The following is a 16,721-nucleotide window of genomic DNA, read 5'->3' on the forward strand; positions in this document are numbered from 1 at the left end:
CGAGGACAGTGACCAATGATGGGAAATGAAGAAAAAATCATAAGGCATACAGTATTTTTGACTTCCTTGTCCCCTGAGCTCACTTTGCTCCAGTAAAGAGCTTTATTTTTGCACCCACTTGATGTAATCATTAATTTATGATGATTCCTGGATGGAGGAAGCATGTCCACATGGTGGAATGGCATCATTCAAGGCTTGAGGAGAATGCACTCTCCTGGCAGTTATGTAGCAGTTGCTACTAGCACCTTAACAGGGTCACGTCTTTGGAAAGTAACTTCAATGTACTCTACACCGTTTTTTACCCAGAGTGTTACAGTACACTAATGCTGCTTTTGTCCTCGGAGAGCAATTTTCTCTTACTGTCTGCAGCTGAATGTTACAGGAAAAAGTAAGGGCTACTGTGGTGACATCGCCCTGCAGACACCACAAATGGATACAGAAAAATAAGTTAAATTTACAAAATATATTGAAGCGCCTATTACATTATTGCATAAACATACAGAATATTGTATTTATATTTGTTATAGAGGAGCTTGTTTGTCAAGTAGTTCTTCAGAGTTTTTTTTTGCAGAGTAAGATTTTTCTGCAGTGGGAGTAGATTTTATAACTCTTACCAAAGACTGAATAAGTATCAGCCCTCAAAAACAACTGCAGCGCACCATCCTATTAAATGTAATGAATTACCAGCTTCCTTGCATAACTTGCGTATTGCGTTGGACCTGGTGGGCTAGTGAGGCTTGGGGTTGGCTTGTTCCCAGTGTCTTGGAGATGGTAATGAAGAAGACGAATGAGGATGGTAAATCTTATTGTCATTTCTATTATCTTTTATTGAAGGACCATGTGTTTCCCTCCCCCCAGACAGTAGGTAGCTCAGTGGTATATACAGTTTTTGGAAAGCGTCCATGGCACTGAGTGGAGTATAATCAGAAAACAACACAGCAGGTCATAAAACCACACCGCTATCACAGGGACATTTGTTTTCTATAGTGTTCTGTTCTGCAGAGTAGAGGAAAAGTTTCCAGACCCCTCAACACAATTACAAATCTTAATCACTAGTTTGGTCACAAGGGTGCCATATATACTGCGCACGGTGTAAAGATTAACACAGAGTTTCAACAGCTGGCTAGGGTAGAATTGCAAATTATTTTGGTGGCACAGTTAGAGTAGCCAACGGTGCAAAATGAGAATTTACTGAAACCCCACAGACAAACAAGAATTCTTCGAAATAATACACTGAGAATGGATACAAAGTGTAATAGGTGGGAGCCTGAGACCTAAGGCTTTTCCTGTGGCAAGTGGAAATTGTATCTATAATGGCTACTCTTAGGCACTTAGGGAGAGTTATTACAATGGGTCCTTGCCATATACCTGAAGGAATTTATCTGAGTTGATGTGGAACGAAGACTATGCCCTTTGCAAAGTGATTATTTCTAGTAAGGAGGGTTTTTTTATTGGTCCTATGTACTATGAGCCGCTGTTCCTCCTAATGTGGTAGTTGTAGTAAACACAGACAGCTGTTTCCAGAACTTTTGCTGCAACACAAGTGTAAACAGTTCTTAAGATATATTCTTGTCTTGTTTGATAATCAAGAAGTGAGGAAACTTTCCTGCACAGCACATTTGGAAAGGAATTAATTAGAATTGTAATATTAGAATGACTCCTATTGTTGATGACTGTGGAATAAAATTATTTATTCAGTCAAGTATGCAGCCTAAAGATATTCTGTTTTGCGTGTCAAGTGTTGCCATTGATTCTAAAGAAATAATGCAATTGATCAACAGTAGCTACCTTGTCTTTCAAAATAAATGTCCTGCATTGATAGTTCTGTGTTAGAAGAATCAGTTTCTCTCCACAGCACTAGTTTGTTTTTGGCAAACTAAAGGACGAAAGGGTAACAGTCTGTTTTTCAGTTTTTCTGCTTAGAATGAATCAGGCTTGAGTCAGCTGCCAAATTGTGTTGTTCCTTGATTGGATAAGAGCTCAAAAAACACCTATTTTTTGCAATGGCAAAAGATGTGTTCCTTTATGTACTATATCCTGTAAATAGGAAAGTGTGGAATTACCTGGAGAACACTCTCTGGTTGATCAATGTATAAACAAGGTTAACAAGGTGGATTAAATAGAGCAGAAATGCCCTGCAGCTAAGAACAGATGGCTGTAGGGTTCACTCCTATGTATTCCAGGCATGTGGTTATTTCGGTGTTTTCCAAAGGTCTTACTTCCATGGCTCGTACATTTGCGCAGGTGTAGTGTGCCATTGCAGCTCACAGTGGGACTATGGAAGGAGGGGCCTTTCTTACAACTTTTAAAGGTGGGTGACGAAGCAGAATCATCTGTTATCAGAGCCTTGCCGGTGCCATCCCACTTTTTAGACAGAAGGAATTATGGGCTGTGATCAATTGGAGAGAGAGGATGGCCTGATACAACAGAGACAGCTATCACAGCAACTGTAATTTCAGCCATGCATTATTCAACAGCGCTGTAAGATCTGTGAAGGTTCAAGATTATTTATACTTGAAAAGCAACGGCAGGGCAATTGCAGGCATGTCCTATAGAGCCCAAAGGTAATATCTCAGCATTTGACAAGAGACCCAACTTTCGTAAATTCCAGCGCATACAATATATTTTAGATTCCACAGCATTTCCATTATCATTAGTTTAAGCCATTGACCATGAATAATAGTCAAAATGTCTATAACGTCAATAGTATATAGGTATAGTATTATCAAAAATGACTGAGGGAATCTCAATACGCCATGTAACTAAACCTGGCTTGTCTAATGTTTATTTTAAGAGGAAAAAAGGCAGTGCTGTTCTGTTGTCTTCTGCTTGTGGGCTATTTTTGCAGCTGAGTGTCTGCATGTCCAGGCCCTTACATTCATTATGGTGATTATCCGTGGCAGCCAGCGATGACTCCTGCATGCTGCGTGTCCACTGAGCTGGCGTCACAAGAAGGGCATGGCCCACGCACTATGGCCTGCATTAACACGCACTGTGCTGTCTGTGAGAGTGTGTGTGTGTGTGTGCCTTTGTTTATTTGTGTGTATATGCTCCTGCAGGCACTCCCTGCAAATATAACCCAAGATCTTTGTCCTTCTATTCCTCTGTCTTCCTCTCACTCTCTTTATCCTTTCTCTCTGTGTGTGTGTGTGTGTCGGGGCGCTGGGTGTGATGCTAGGCTCTGTAGCTGTAAGCATAAACATCTCTCCATCTCCACATGAAGACAAACAGGGGGGCATTATCAGGCTCAGGGATAGACCCTGCATTCAGTCTTCAACTATAAATAACCCCCTACCACTTCCTCATTGACATTCATGAGGTGAAATAGCGGCTTGGAAAAGAACCGGCTTTCTGTTTGCAGTTTTATTTGATTTCATTGATTTAATCAAACATTGCTGTATTATATTTGTCACACTTTGACACTCTTCTTATTCCTGCATTATATGTGCCTATTTACAATGGAAATCTAATTCAAATTGCACTTGTTGACTTGGATCAAAATATGTTTTTTCTTTTTAAATGTGAACCACATAAAGACTGATAATGACCTAGGGTTATACTTACTGAATGATATTTTCATTTGAAAAGGAACCCAATGAGCACGCAGTACAAAAGAGCTAACTGTGAAAGTGAATCATTCCAACAGTGAAATTATAACAGGTGCATATTGTTTCATGTCTGTGTGGAAAAATAAAGATGATGGACTAAAAATTAGCTGCAGAATAAAACAAGCTCATTATGAGACAAATGAGAGATGTTGTGTTTTTCTCCTTTAGAGACTATGGCTTGCATCTTGAACTGTAAAGACACAGTATGCTTTTAAACACTCTACAGCTCTATATTAGAGCGGAAACAAAGTATGTGTAAATAGAGTAACAAGACAAACTTGGCATAGTGCAAGGCCTAATGAGAAGCTGCTGTATGTGTTCACATGAGTATTGACAGATACAGAGTCTGATGGGACAAGCAAGTTTACAAGTAGGTTAAACTGTTTGCATGTGCTGCAGTAGATCCATAAGTTACTTTTTAACAACACTGACCATTCCTGGTGTTGTGACAGTTATTGATATTCTCGCAATGCATTTGTGTAGGGCAAACTAATTAGTAGATGGTCAGGAGGAGCACCTCAATAATGTTTGTGGGTTGGTTTGTTGGTGTCTAATGCTTTCTGAAATGCACACTGCTTAGGGGAATTATGGTATGTGCTCTTTAGGCCACATAGAGCCCTACTTAAGGGAAATGCACTGTGCGCTTGTACACCAGGCAGTACGGTAGAAGTCAAACAAGCATCAATCAACTTGACGCTGGTGTCCTGTACATCCTCACACCAGGAAGAAGCTTGGTGATTGGCTAAGTCGAAGCATAAATTAAAGGTCCCATATCGTGTAAAACAGGATTTCCCTTGCCTCTATGATGAGTTGGATGTGCTATCTAAACATTGTGAAAGTATCATAACGCACGGACGCCAAATAAATCCACACAATCCATATTAGAACAAACGGCTTGGACTTCTGTAACTTTGTGGCTTCACAAAGGTTCGCTCATTATCATTTTTGTAAGAAATAATAGTTTAACAAAGTGTTTTTTTCAAAGCGGTTGTCATTATTACCAGTGTTTTCCCTGCCTCTCGCTGTCTGTAGCTGCTGTGTGTCTCACGTTTCACTTGAAATGGTTAGCCAATCAGAACGGAGGGGTTGTTTATATTAATGAGCCTTAAAGGCACAGAAACAGCCTGTTCTTAGCAAGGCTCAGAGAGATCCTCGAAAATGAATGTGTGTTTTTGGTAGCCTACATAACACCACACAAACAGCTTTTAATGGACATAAAATAAAACACTGGGAAGTGTAGATTATGGGACCTTTAAATATTTTGTTCAGCAATTTTATTCAGTAACTGTAGTTGCAACAACACTGTGCTACCACTGCACTTTGGTGTTAAAAGGTGGAGTTTTTAAAGTAGTTTCACTCACTCTAATCATGCCTACCCCCACCCCACCTCTCCACCTGAGCACAAGTGTACTTGTTATATTTGAATAATAGCGTCTGCTTCCTATGAGGTAAAACACTGACAAATCTTGATTGGCTGTAATTAAATTTAAACCATGATGAAGCCAGTAAGTCTTTATTGCCCCCCCCCGTGGCGACAATCTAGGCCAAAACAGTACTCAAGTCATTATCAGCCCTCTGTTTGTAGGCAATGCTTCCAGTGTCTGAAGGACACACTAACCACCGAGGCTACATCTCCTGCCTTCAGCTAGTGAATAATTAAAACAGTGATTGACCACCAACTTTGCTAGCATTTGGCCACAAATGGGCCATTTTAGGCCTGCTGTAAAGCTACTGACTATCAACAACTGGAAACCTTAAAAGTGGAAAAGGTTATTAAGCCACTACTGTAGGGGATAATATTTTAAGTTCACATGCAGAAAATAACTCTTTGGAGGGTTAGGGTATAGTATTTATTTCCTTGTATTATATTTTGTGTTTACTGTATGTATTTACTTGTGTCCTGACATTGCACAGGACCTAATTTTCCTTTCTTATATATGCTATATATATGCAAGTGTATGTTCCTAACAAAACAAAATTAAAACCAAAAAAAAAATGTATCACATTCATAAGAAAGCTACTTGAACTTCACTCTGGGTCATACTTCTGTGATAATATTTTAAAGATAAAAAAAGAGGTTACGTGGTCATTTCCCTTCCTTAACATTCAGATTGGGTGGAAGATTAACAGTGTTTTACTTTATCTGACAAAAAAAAGTAATTTTTGACCACGAAAATCAAAGATGTGTTGCCATGGAAACTGTGAATATCAGCGTGTGATTGAAGGATTGTCTTGCAGGCATGATAGCCCAAACACTATTCCAGAGCCACATCTTATCGCCCTCCTTGCTTGTTAAAAGTTTTCGCTACTTTTTGTGTCTGATCTCCATTCTTCCTCTCACTTCCAATCAATGTGCTTGACATTTCATTTTACCCTGAGTGGGATTTCCTTAGAAACTAGCACTTTTTAAAAGGGTGGCAAATATGTGTCCGTTAAAACCCTCTCTAGATCACATTCATAGATTGCATATACAATAGTCGGTGTATTTACGTAAAGCAAACTGACTATAAATCAGGTGCATAATTGCTTTCGCTGGTCAAGTGTGGTTCCAGTACATGCTTTCATTCTGAAATATGACTATTTATTGTCTCTAGTACTTCAGCGGTAATGTTGCTGTTTCGCAATTAGCTGCCCCTCATTTTGATATGGTGTGGGATGACCTTAATTAGCTGTGGGTATTACCAGCTTGTTTCCACTGACGCATATCGTCTCAGTGACACGTACACTGCTGGCATGTGTGTTTTCGGTTCATGGCAAAGGGCCTCGCGGAGAAAACCTTGACGGCCTAAGCTCTGAGATTTGTCTGACAGTGAATCAAGCCGGCAGCATCATGTGGTTAAAGGCGAACAAAAATATCACACGGGGATCTGATCATGCCCATGCACTCCCAGGAAGACCTGGCTGAGGATGCTGTTGCCTGAGATCCTACTAGTCATCTAGTACCAGCAATCTGATGAGTGTTATTTTTTTTTATAAGCCTTTGTTATGGGAGGATTGATGGCAATGTGGACAGATAAATCACTCAAGTCAGGCTTTCAGCAGCTTTGGGGCTGATGAGTCTGTCTTGAGAGGAGCTCACCAGTGTCTACCACCTTGAGAACACAAAGACTGACCCCGAGGCCCAAGAAAGCTGCTGCATATTATCATTATTAACCTCAGTTTACCCCTGAGGAGATCACATCTCTCCGGGGCTATAGTGTTTCCAGCTAACTCCTGCTTGAAACAGAATCTTTGCAACGATGAGCTGTGAAATTTGCTACCTGTGAATCCTTGGCCATGAAAAATTAATTGGTGAGTTGAGTAATGACCTCAGTAGCATCTGAATTTGGATCATAAAGAGATCATACGGTACGTAAAGGTCTATTTATATAAAGCTGGAGAAATAGCTGCAACTTGTCTGCCAAGTGTATACTTTTCTTAGCACTTTTCATGACAGTCTCATCTTCAATGTTATTGTGAACTTGTAGAGAAAAAAGGGCTTTATGTGTTTTTTTCTGTCTCACAAAAATAGCATACACTCATGAATAAGACAGCGTGATGTGATTTTTTTTTATTGAATACACTCTGTGTATTGTAGTCATTATCAGTACAATATCCCATTTTGCGCTACAGTTTTGAGATAACTAATCAAAAGATGTTCTTGAGTTGTGAAAACAGACAAAACTGATATGCGGATATGAGTAAAATGCCTTTGCTCTGTGCGCTTTTGAATCTAAGTCACTTTGTTCGTTTGATTTCCTGAGAACCAAGGTCAGAATTGCTGCCAGAGATTTCTGTCTCCTCTATTTATGCGTTTGTATTTTTGTCAGGTCTTTGAGAGTGGATGACTAACGACAGAGAAGGATCGACAAGCCGCAGCCTCAAGCTGTGAGAGAGATATGATTTATCCCTGTTATTAACCTGTGCCATTTCCCTCCACACTTATTCAAATTCATGACTAAATCCATCTCTTTTCCCGCGTCATTTTTTTCATCAGCGTGCTTTTGCATTTTCCCTGTTTTGATCTATATTCCAGGATAAAGATTTGATGTTTTTACAATGGAGTCATTTAGATTGCACCCAGTAGTGTGGGAAGGGAATGGATATGAATGTCACATGACAATGCATTAGATTAAGACCAGCATGAGACGCGATCTCAAGAAATGTCTGTGTTCAAAAATGTACCTGCACCTGCAAGCGAGTCGACTTCATTTGGGGAGCTAATTGTAGGCAAAACCTTTAAGCTCCGCACCGCGCAAAGATTGCATTCGCTCAAAGAAAACTGCTATTTCACGGCACAAAACATGTCACTTTGTTTGAATTGCATTTCAGGTTTTTACCCATCGTTTTCAGATCAAGCGCATGCCAATAGAAACACAAACGGTGCTGTTATGACAGGCAGACAGCAGGTCAAGATTTATTGTAGCTTTTACTGGGAAGTGTATCAATACCTCTACCTGTCTCTCAGCCCCACCACCGTTTGCAAAGCTATATTTTCTCTGATTCGCAATGATAAACTGTCTATAGTACACTGTGGTGCACTGTAATATTGAAGAAGTGGAGTATGTTACCTAGTACTTTAGCACTCTCTGCAATTCATAAATCAGGATCATAATAATCAGGCATTTGATAAATAACATATATCTTTCATATATCCATCATATATCATTATTTGATCCACAACAGCTCATGAAAACAGACTATAGTTATGTTAGACAGCTATTATTATTATAGCGTTATTACTGATATAAATATATACTAATGAGAATATTCTGGTGAGAACATAGAGAACACAGTCAACTTATTGTATAGTGATTGCATAGTTATATACCGTTCTATGCCAAAATGATACAGCATAATAAAGAAAACATCACAATTATTGCGGTGTACACAATATTTTGCCTCTCAAAGATCCCTGACTTAAGAGAATTCAACAGAGTGTAATTTTTTTTTTTACAATGTCTGGCTTCAGATGGCACTGCCTTTTGGAAAGACAGGTTAAAAGAATCATAAATCCAGCCATGAAACCAGTGGTGATATAAATAGTTGTTTTATGCTGTTGCAGGTCTAACAGCTCCATTTCTCATCCAGCTCTTGGCAGTTGAGGCATGTTCTCAGTGACTGTAACAGCCAGGAAAATCCATTGCAACCATGACCTGAAACCCAAAGCAGCCCTTCAGTGCCCCTGAAAGAACTGTGAGGAAATTTACTTGGTTTTGGTCTTCATTATTTGGTTTTCACCTCGCTGTATTTCTTTCTTTGTCATGTGTTTTCCTGCCTTTTTTCTACTATCACCCATAAATTTATCATTCAAGATAGACTGTTTTAATTTTAAACTACAAAAGGATATTTGACTGATCACTAATTAGTCACAGGTCCATTGAGTCTATTGGGTACAAGTACAGGTACAAGCACAAGTACATAATTCCCGCTGTGTTTTTATGTCCATACATGGTATGAGAAACAAAGCAAAAAAACAAAACAAAAGTCAACCACAAAGGAAACATGTCCTTGACACAGTTATATTTCTAAATGATGCCGTCTCTCACTGGAAACCTTTTCAAAGAGCTTTTGTTTTTTTGAAGTAGCTGGGTATGCATGCAGTAAAAAGTATGAGAAAAAAGGAGGGTCTTGAAAAGAGGGCTCTCTCACTTGAATATTTTATCAGCAGCAGAGTATTTGGGTAATTGCTGCGCACACTCTTTAATATGAGTGCCTAAGGACACAGCTGGACACCTGTGATGGGATCCTCTGAGTGAAAGTTCACCGCAGGAGAAGCTGCACAATGATATGCAGTTCGCAGCAGTGGTTTCCTCAAAACCCACGTATGCATACCAAAGTAGGACAATCTCCTATATGCATCCAGCTCTCCACACCGGTAAGTAATAAAGTATTGATTCTCATGCTCTATTAGATATTTTCTTATTGAGAGGGAGTGAAGGATCTGAAGAATGTAGATTTTTATGCTTTCTCACACCAACAAATAGCATGCAAAATTACCTGTGAGCAAGGATAAGCAAGGTTTCCAACTTTCATTTCTAAAAGTCTACAGTCATTAAACAGTATTCTTCTGTATAATTTTTCCCCTTGCAAACTTAGTCTGAGTAATTTTACATTGCGTAACAGTAGCTTTACTTCTCATGTGTTTAGGCCCCTGATACAGTGAGTAAAAGTCTTAATTCAAAACAAATCTCAGTTTCGAAAATCAACCTTCTAGCAATCATTTTATATTTTTCCTTCTCAATTGCTTGGATATTATCTCTGGAGTTGCGAGGTTTGAAGGGTGTTTTGGCAGGCATGGAGCGATTGCTGGAGGAGGCTAATTGACTTGCGACAGCTAATTAATTCAAAGGTTGCAAGGTTGCGATAACAGTGTAATGAGAGAAGGGAGTGTCAACACCAGTTGATATTACCCCTGCTAAATATAGATGAGATAATGTTCGACACCTTTTCTATGGGGAACTTGGTTCCAGATGCAAAAGCAGATGGTGATGATGACACTTAGGTGCAGACAAACATTCTGTTGCCAAAGTTGAGACATCAGAGGTCTTCATACTGTAGCTGTAGAACAGGTTACAGCGTCATGTTAGACTAGAGGTTCATGGTAGTTTTAACCAGCTTTACTCGCTAACTCTAATTTGCACTTAAAGGCACAAAGGGGAATTGGAGCATAGCCTGTGTGTGGCACCAAGATTGCCTCATTACTGATTTTGTAAAGACAGCAAAAGCATTTTTTCAGTCTCTATAACTGACTGACTGAGCTCTTCAGCAGAAAGGTTTGTTCACCTCTATAAATGATTGACCTATACACACAGTTGCCAAAGCTTAGCTGCCTTAGCAAAGTTGCCCAGAAACTTTTTTCAGGTCTTTCTCTTCAAGAATCTATATGTATATAGATATGTATATAGGCTACACAGAATCAAAAATAATTCTGCATTGTTGCTTCTGAAGTGAGCCATGTGCCATTCAGGCTTGACATGCAGTAGGTGGACTTGGCTCTAACTTTGGCTGTAATAACACTTCCCTGCATGGACTACACCCACCCATTGTAATCCGACTTGTCAAAGCCCCTGCTGGCTTGAGTCAGTACACCCACAATCAATGTCAAGACAGGCATTTCTACCCGAAAGGCCACCAGCCTTTAATAGCCCCTTCCAATGAAACCTGGCTATTCAAGCATTAGACATGTTAGCTCACACAGACCGCTGGCTAGGTTAGCAACATGAGACAGTGAGGGGAAAGAGGAGATTCACCCAGCACAAGTCAGGCACAGACAAAAAAATGTCATACTCAACCATACCTTGTATGCAAAATGTGTAAGTAATTATGGCAATGTGTAATATTTGGCATGGAACAGTACGTTTGGAATATGAAAACAACAGCAAAAAAAATGAACTGTTTAATTGTTACGCGATAGATCTTTTTACTCCACAGCCAAAACAGGAATCAATCTGTTTTTAACAAGGACAGTTGGAGTCCATTTGGTCGACCATGCAGTGAAGCTGACCTAATTGGCATGTCAATGTCTGTTACCAGGAAAACCTCTGTTTGTCTCACTTTCAATTGCAACAAAGGCTTAGGGGTTTAAAACGTTGACATGTTTGTGAAAAAAAAAAGCTAAATACACCAGAGCCACAACTCTAAAATACTCTAAAATTAACTGCTGTTTTAAAAAAAAAAAAGGACAACATTCCTCAGATGTGTCTTCATAAACAAGCGAGGTTGAAAACCTCGAGAGGCATCTCAGCTCAGTCATGTTTTCCTCAGCTTGAACATATTTTCTAATTACGTCCCGTCCCCTTTGGCTGACAGAGATGTTTTGTGAGCAATAAAGTTGTGACATTTTCAAATGAGGAAAGCCAGACAATTAAGGCCCAATAGTGGGATTACTTCCTCATGTCTGACCTGAACTTGCATGATGTGATGGAACATTGTTCAACCCAGCTTTGTTCAACCCAATAATAATGCTCTTAATTCTCTTAATACGGTTTTTGGTTGTCCAAATGTCACATCAGATGGGGGATTATTTTTTTTCAGGGAGTGTTGGGGTGAAAGCGGCATGCCACTATTGACATCAGTTTAACCCAAGGGCCTGACTGCTAAATGTCATAGTCAACTTTCTCAGAGATTTGAAGCAAAATAAACCTTAAAAAAGCCAGTGACAGTTGCCAAACATTTGCATGCTTCTCCACAAAGGCCAGATTTCCTACTGTGAAATTAAAATACAATCTTAATATCCTGCCTATCCTTAATATCCTAATATCCTTCTAGCACCATATGCACAACAAGCATATTGTATGTAGGGGAGGTTTGTGAACAAAAACAGAAATAGTCACTCTAGCCCTTGAGTTGGTGCCTGTTTTTCCTAATGTGAAATTAAAATACAATCTTAATATCCTGCCTATCCTTAATATCCTTATATCCTACTAGCATCATACGTACAACAAGCATATTGTATGTAGGGGAGGTTTGTGAACAAAAAAAAAATAGAAATGGTCAATCTAGCCTTGCCATCTTGTGCTGGTGTCAGAAAGTAACACCCATCCAATGCCTCTCCTTCGGTGGCTGTATAAATAGCCGCTGAGATCGCTGATTGATAATTACTCTTATCTCCCAGTGTCTCCTGTTACGAGGAAACAAATAAGGGGAGAAGGAAGTGGGAGCTGGCAGGCAGAGGTCAACAGGAGGCCTTCTACATTTCATCCGGCACGCATTGAGAGATGGAGGTGCCACCGAGTGACAGTCTCCGACCCCTAGGTGAGATCTGAGAGGGATGATAAAGGCAACTGACGGAGAGAAAATTGGCAGATAATTACAAGGGCTAGAGGGGCACATTCTGTCTCCCCCCTGTCTCTTTCTCTCTGTCACATAGCACACAAACACACACACACACACACACACAAAATGCGACAACAGTGACAAGTCGGTCGGTTCGGTGTGCAGCACAACATCCACAGGTAGATGCCGAAATTACCTTTAACTCCCGCTCCAGACTTATCCCTGTTCTGCTCTACTATGCAGCATACCAAATCTTGCATGTGCAGCATACAGTATAGGGAAAAGGCAGGCAGGAAGATTGTCACTTCTTTTGTTACTGCTTGTTTTGTTTTGTACTGAGGACATGATGGTAAAAAATTGGATTTTATTGTGTTTGAGAGGAAATCTCCTCTGTTACAAGCATGCATTTCTGGAATTGCTGATACATTGCCGCTATTTACATGCCCATGAATTTGGATGATGTTAAGATATTCAGGCTATGCAAATAAGCAGAGACTGCTTTTAAAATCAGTCAAACAACTGAATATGCCATCTACACTTTCTCTAATTTGTCTACTATGAGATTTAACCACGAATTTATCACTCATGCATTTTGGTTAAACAGCCCCCCTGTTGCTGAGGGAAGACGCCCCATCTGAGCTGCTTCGCTCGGTGCAGACTGGATAAGAAATGATCGCTGTCACAAGTGGGCTCATGAAGACTGTGCAGACGGCGGCTTATTCAAATTTTCACCTTTGAATTGTGTCAGCACTTTAAATTCAATGTTCTGTTTTCAAAGCTGACAACTTTCATGTTCCATTCTGCAACTTATAAACTGGCAGCAAATTTAATAAGTGAAAATGTGTGAAATACGAAATTGTTCTTCGATTTAAAACATATTCAAATGGCGCATATTTTAAGATTTAAATCTTTTAAGATCTTTTCTGGACATCATTTCACAATCTCTTTCTTTGTAGTCTAAGGACTAAGGCATTACTATAACAACTACTGATGAAATTAGATGAATTTATGATAAATAGGATTCTTGCAGCTGATAAAATATTTAGATTAAACTGAGACATGAAAATGACCTTTGGGGGATTTTATGTACAGTAGCTCATCTTAGTACCTGTTCATTTACTGTACATATCATCCTCATCCATACTTTCATAGGTGCTTTAATGCTGTCTGTGGCTTCTCCCCTCGTTTGCCCCCATCAGCCATCTCCTCTAACCATTAATCACGTCACGCGTCTCTCATTGGACAAACCTCAGGGAGCGCTGAGGGGATCAGAGGACTGAACTGTACTTGAACTGGAAAAAAATGTACTACAGCAGCTGAACCAAAGCACATCTTAAGAAAATCATATGTGAGTGAGAGAGAGAGAGAGAGAAAGAGAGAGAGAGATAGAGAGAGGGAGAGAGAGAGAGAGAGAGAGAGAGAGAGAGAAAGAGAGAGAGATTTTAGAGTGCTGTGCTACTGGCTCACTGGCAATACTGTCCGAAAAAGATAAGCTTGCCTTTTAGTAATGTTATTCCTTCTGAAGTGTATTCTTAATCCCAAACATTGTTTTTTTTTCACAGCCACCCCTGGTGATTCAATGTGACAGAGGCAAAGGTAGGCTCAGATATATCAGGTGCTATTTCAGAAGTGACTGTTTGCTAGTTTTCACCCAAATAGAGAGAAAAATACCAAAAGTCTTTGTTCTTTATAAGCCGAATTACATCCAAATGAGCGAGTTTGAAGCAGTTCATCTGTGGGTGCCTGTAGATCTGAAGTGCCTCAGTAGTTGGTGGAGCAGTTTAACTTGTGGAACTACTGGAAGGTGAGCTTATTGGTTCCCAGACAGCAGGTTATTGTGTCGCGTCTTTCTATGCTATTAATAGGAACAAATGAGGAGTTTGCTACTTGTCTCCTCAACCCGTTTGAGTGTGCTTGATAATAACGTGCCAAGTGAGACTCAGGTTTCAATGAGACACACAACCTACATCTTAAGTAAGCTTTTTCTCACCAAGCCAATGTGAATGTATTGTATTTGTCACAATAAACGGTTCACTGCAATCAACCCTCCATTATTTTGTAATTGGTCATCAGCATTGGCGGGAAGGCTTTTCAATTCTTGGCATGTTGATAAGCCCATCTTTATAGCAGCTCAAGTTTCTGCAGATTGCTCAATTTCACTGCCAATAAATAATTTTCAGACTTCAGCAACACAAAAACAACTTATATCCAACACATTTTCATCATACTCCTACTGATAGCTGATTTTATCTGATAGATTACTGGTATGAGATGCGAAATATCTCCGGCCATAATCCAACGCAATACGACAGCGATCTGACACTGATCTATTGCCGGATCAATAACCTTGCTGAAAGGGAATTCAGATGAGCCAGCATTGCTCCAGCAATTCAGTGCTTGCTCAGTTATGCTAAACCTAAGACTTGGGAGGGCAGCTCTAATTGTCTAAACAGCACACACCACATTCCTCATTTGATTCTGCATTGACATCCACCATATTGGATTCCATGCTGGAGCAATCAGGGCAGGACTGCAGCGCCGGGGCACTCCGAGACGCGACCAGGAGCCGGGATAATTAACATTTATTGATACATGACTGCTGTAAGCCTGTTTGCCCAGTGAATTAAACCAGCTCATTACAGGCTTAATGGTGGGTAGGGGAGATAAATAATAGATGCCAGTCCACTCACTGGCACTTTAGCATGCATCAGGAGACCCGCTACCACTGGCTCCCCTCCCCCGCCTTCCACCATTCCTGACATCAATTTGGCCCCCACAAAGTCAAGACATCCTCCCCTGACACTAACACTGACATCACCACTTCAATCCAATCAAGTGGTCACCTGTGGGCCTGGTTGGAGGTTTTAACGACGGTGGTTGTGGATATGGGTTGCGTTGGGTTGGGCCCTAAATGAGAGCTGTGCACAGTGGTGGAAAGTAACTAAGTACATTTACTCAAGTACTGTACTTAAGTACAATTTTGAGGTACTTGTACTTTACTTGAGTATTTCCATTTTATGCTACTTTGTACTTATACTCCACTACATTTTAGAGGGAAATTACTAGGGTACTTTTTACTCCATTACATTTATTTCACAGCTATAGTTACTAGTTACTTTTCTATTTAAAACATTTAATCATCTTTATAAAATAACTATAAAATAGCATTGTTATAGATTAGACTATCCAAAAGTATAGCTAAATTGTTAAGATTAGCTTCACGTTGACAACTTTAAAATGCTGCTTACATGTACATGTATGTCAATAAATCAGTATTAATATTCCAATAATTTATGAAAAATATAACTCTCTAAATGGGGACAGTTTGCATAATGAGTACGTTTACTCTGATACTCTAAGTACATTTTGCTGCCAATACTTATGTACTTTTACTTAAGTAAGATTTTGAATGCAGGACTTTTACTTGTAATGGAGTATCTTTACATTGTTGTATTGCTACTTTTACTTAAGTAAAAGATCTCAGTACTTCTTCCAACACTGGCTGCGCACACACACACACACACACACACGTCTACATACACACACACGCTTCAAATAAGTTTATTCACACAAGATATAAGAATTAACAGTATAAATCGATGTTTATGTTGCAGCTTATGGGAGATAAAACCATTTTTTTGTTGTGCAGTCGCTTCATTCCCAGGAGCTTGGTGATAAAAAAAAAAAACAGATGCCAAGAGAGAAAGAAAAGGTTCTTTGTAGGTGTCAGCAGCACAAAGAGTGTTGACTTGCTCTATTTTGCCCTCACGTTCTTCCCCCTTACCTCTGCTCACAGAAATGAAACATGAGAAAAACCAATACATTTCAGCGGAGTGTTGCAGCGAAGCATCCTGACAAACAGACGACAGCTTTTTGTTGCCCTTCTTATCTTCTGATGAATGTGTTGAAGAAAGTAAAACTCCATGTTGGATGTGTGTGGCTAGTTTTGCCGGTACTATATGAAAAGGGTGCAGTGGTGTACGGCTTTCTGTAAAAAATGTAGACCTTTATTGCTTCGTAGACAGGGCAGTGACAGTGGCAGTGGCAATTCAATATGAGACAGGTTGTCCAGTTGGAGAAACGCAGGAGTGTGACTTGGGGTGTGAATCGTGATGATGGCTCTGGCGCCTGTGTGGGAGCCGTCTCTCTTCACTCTGAAGAATTGCCAACACCCGGTTCTGTCAGGACCATATCACTACTCATTGTTGGTGGGGGTCATTATTACTCCATAAATCTTAATAAAGGCCCGCTTGTTTGATTCATGCTCCGTTCATCATACCCACTCTAACATTTCCATCTATGGAGGAAGTACATCTAAAAGCTGTGCCCAGACAATATTTTATTGTGTCACTACCT

Source organism: Centroberyx affinis, unplaced genomic scaffold, assembly GCF_046629955.1.
Source record: "Centroberyx affinis isolate AG114_WGS23_722 - 3 ecotype Tasmania unplaced genomic scaffold, CSIRO-AGI_Caff_v1 ptg000398l_1, whole genome shotgun sequence".
Taxonomy (NCBI): Eukaryota; Metazoa; Chordata; class Actinopteri; order Beryciformes; family Berycidae; genus Centroberyx; species Centroberyx affinis.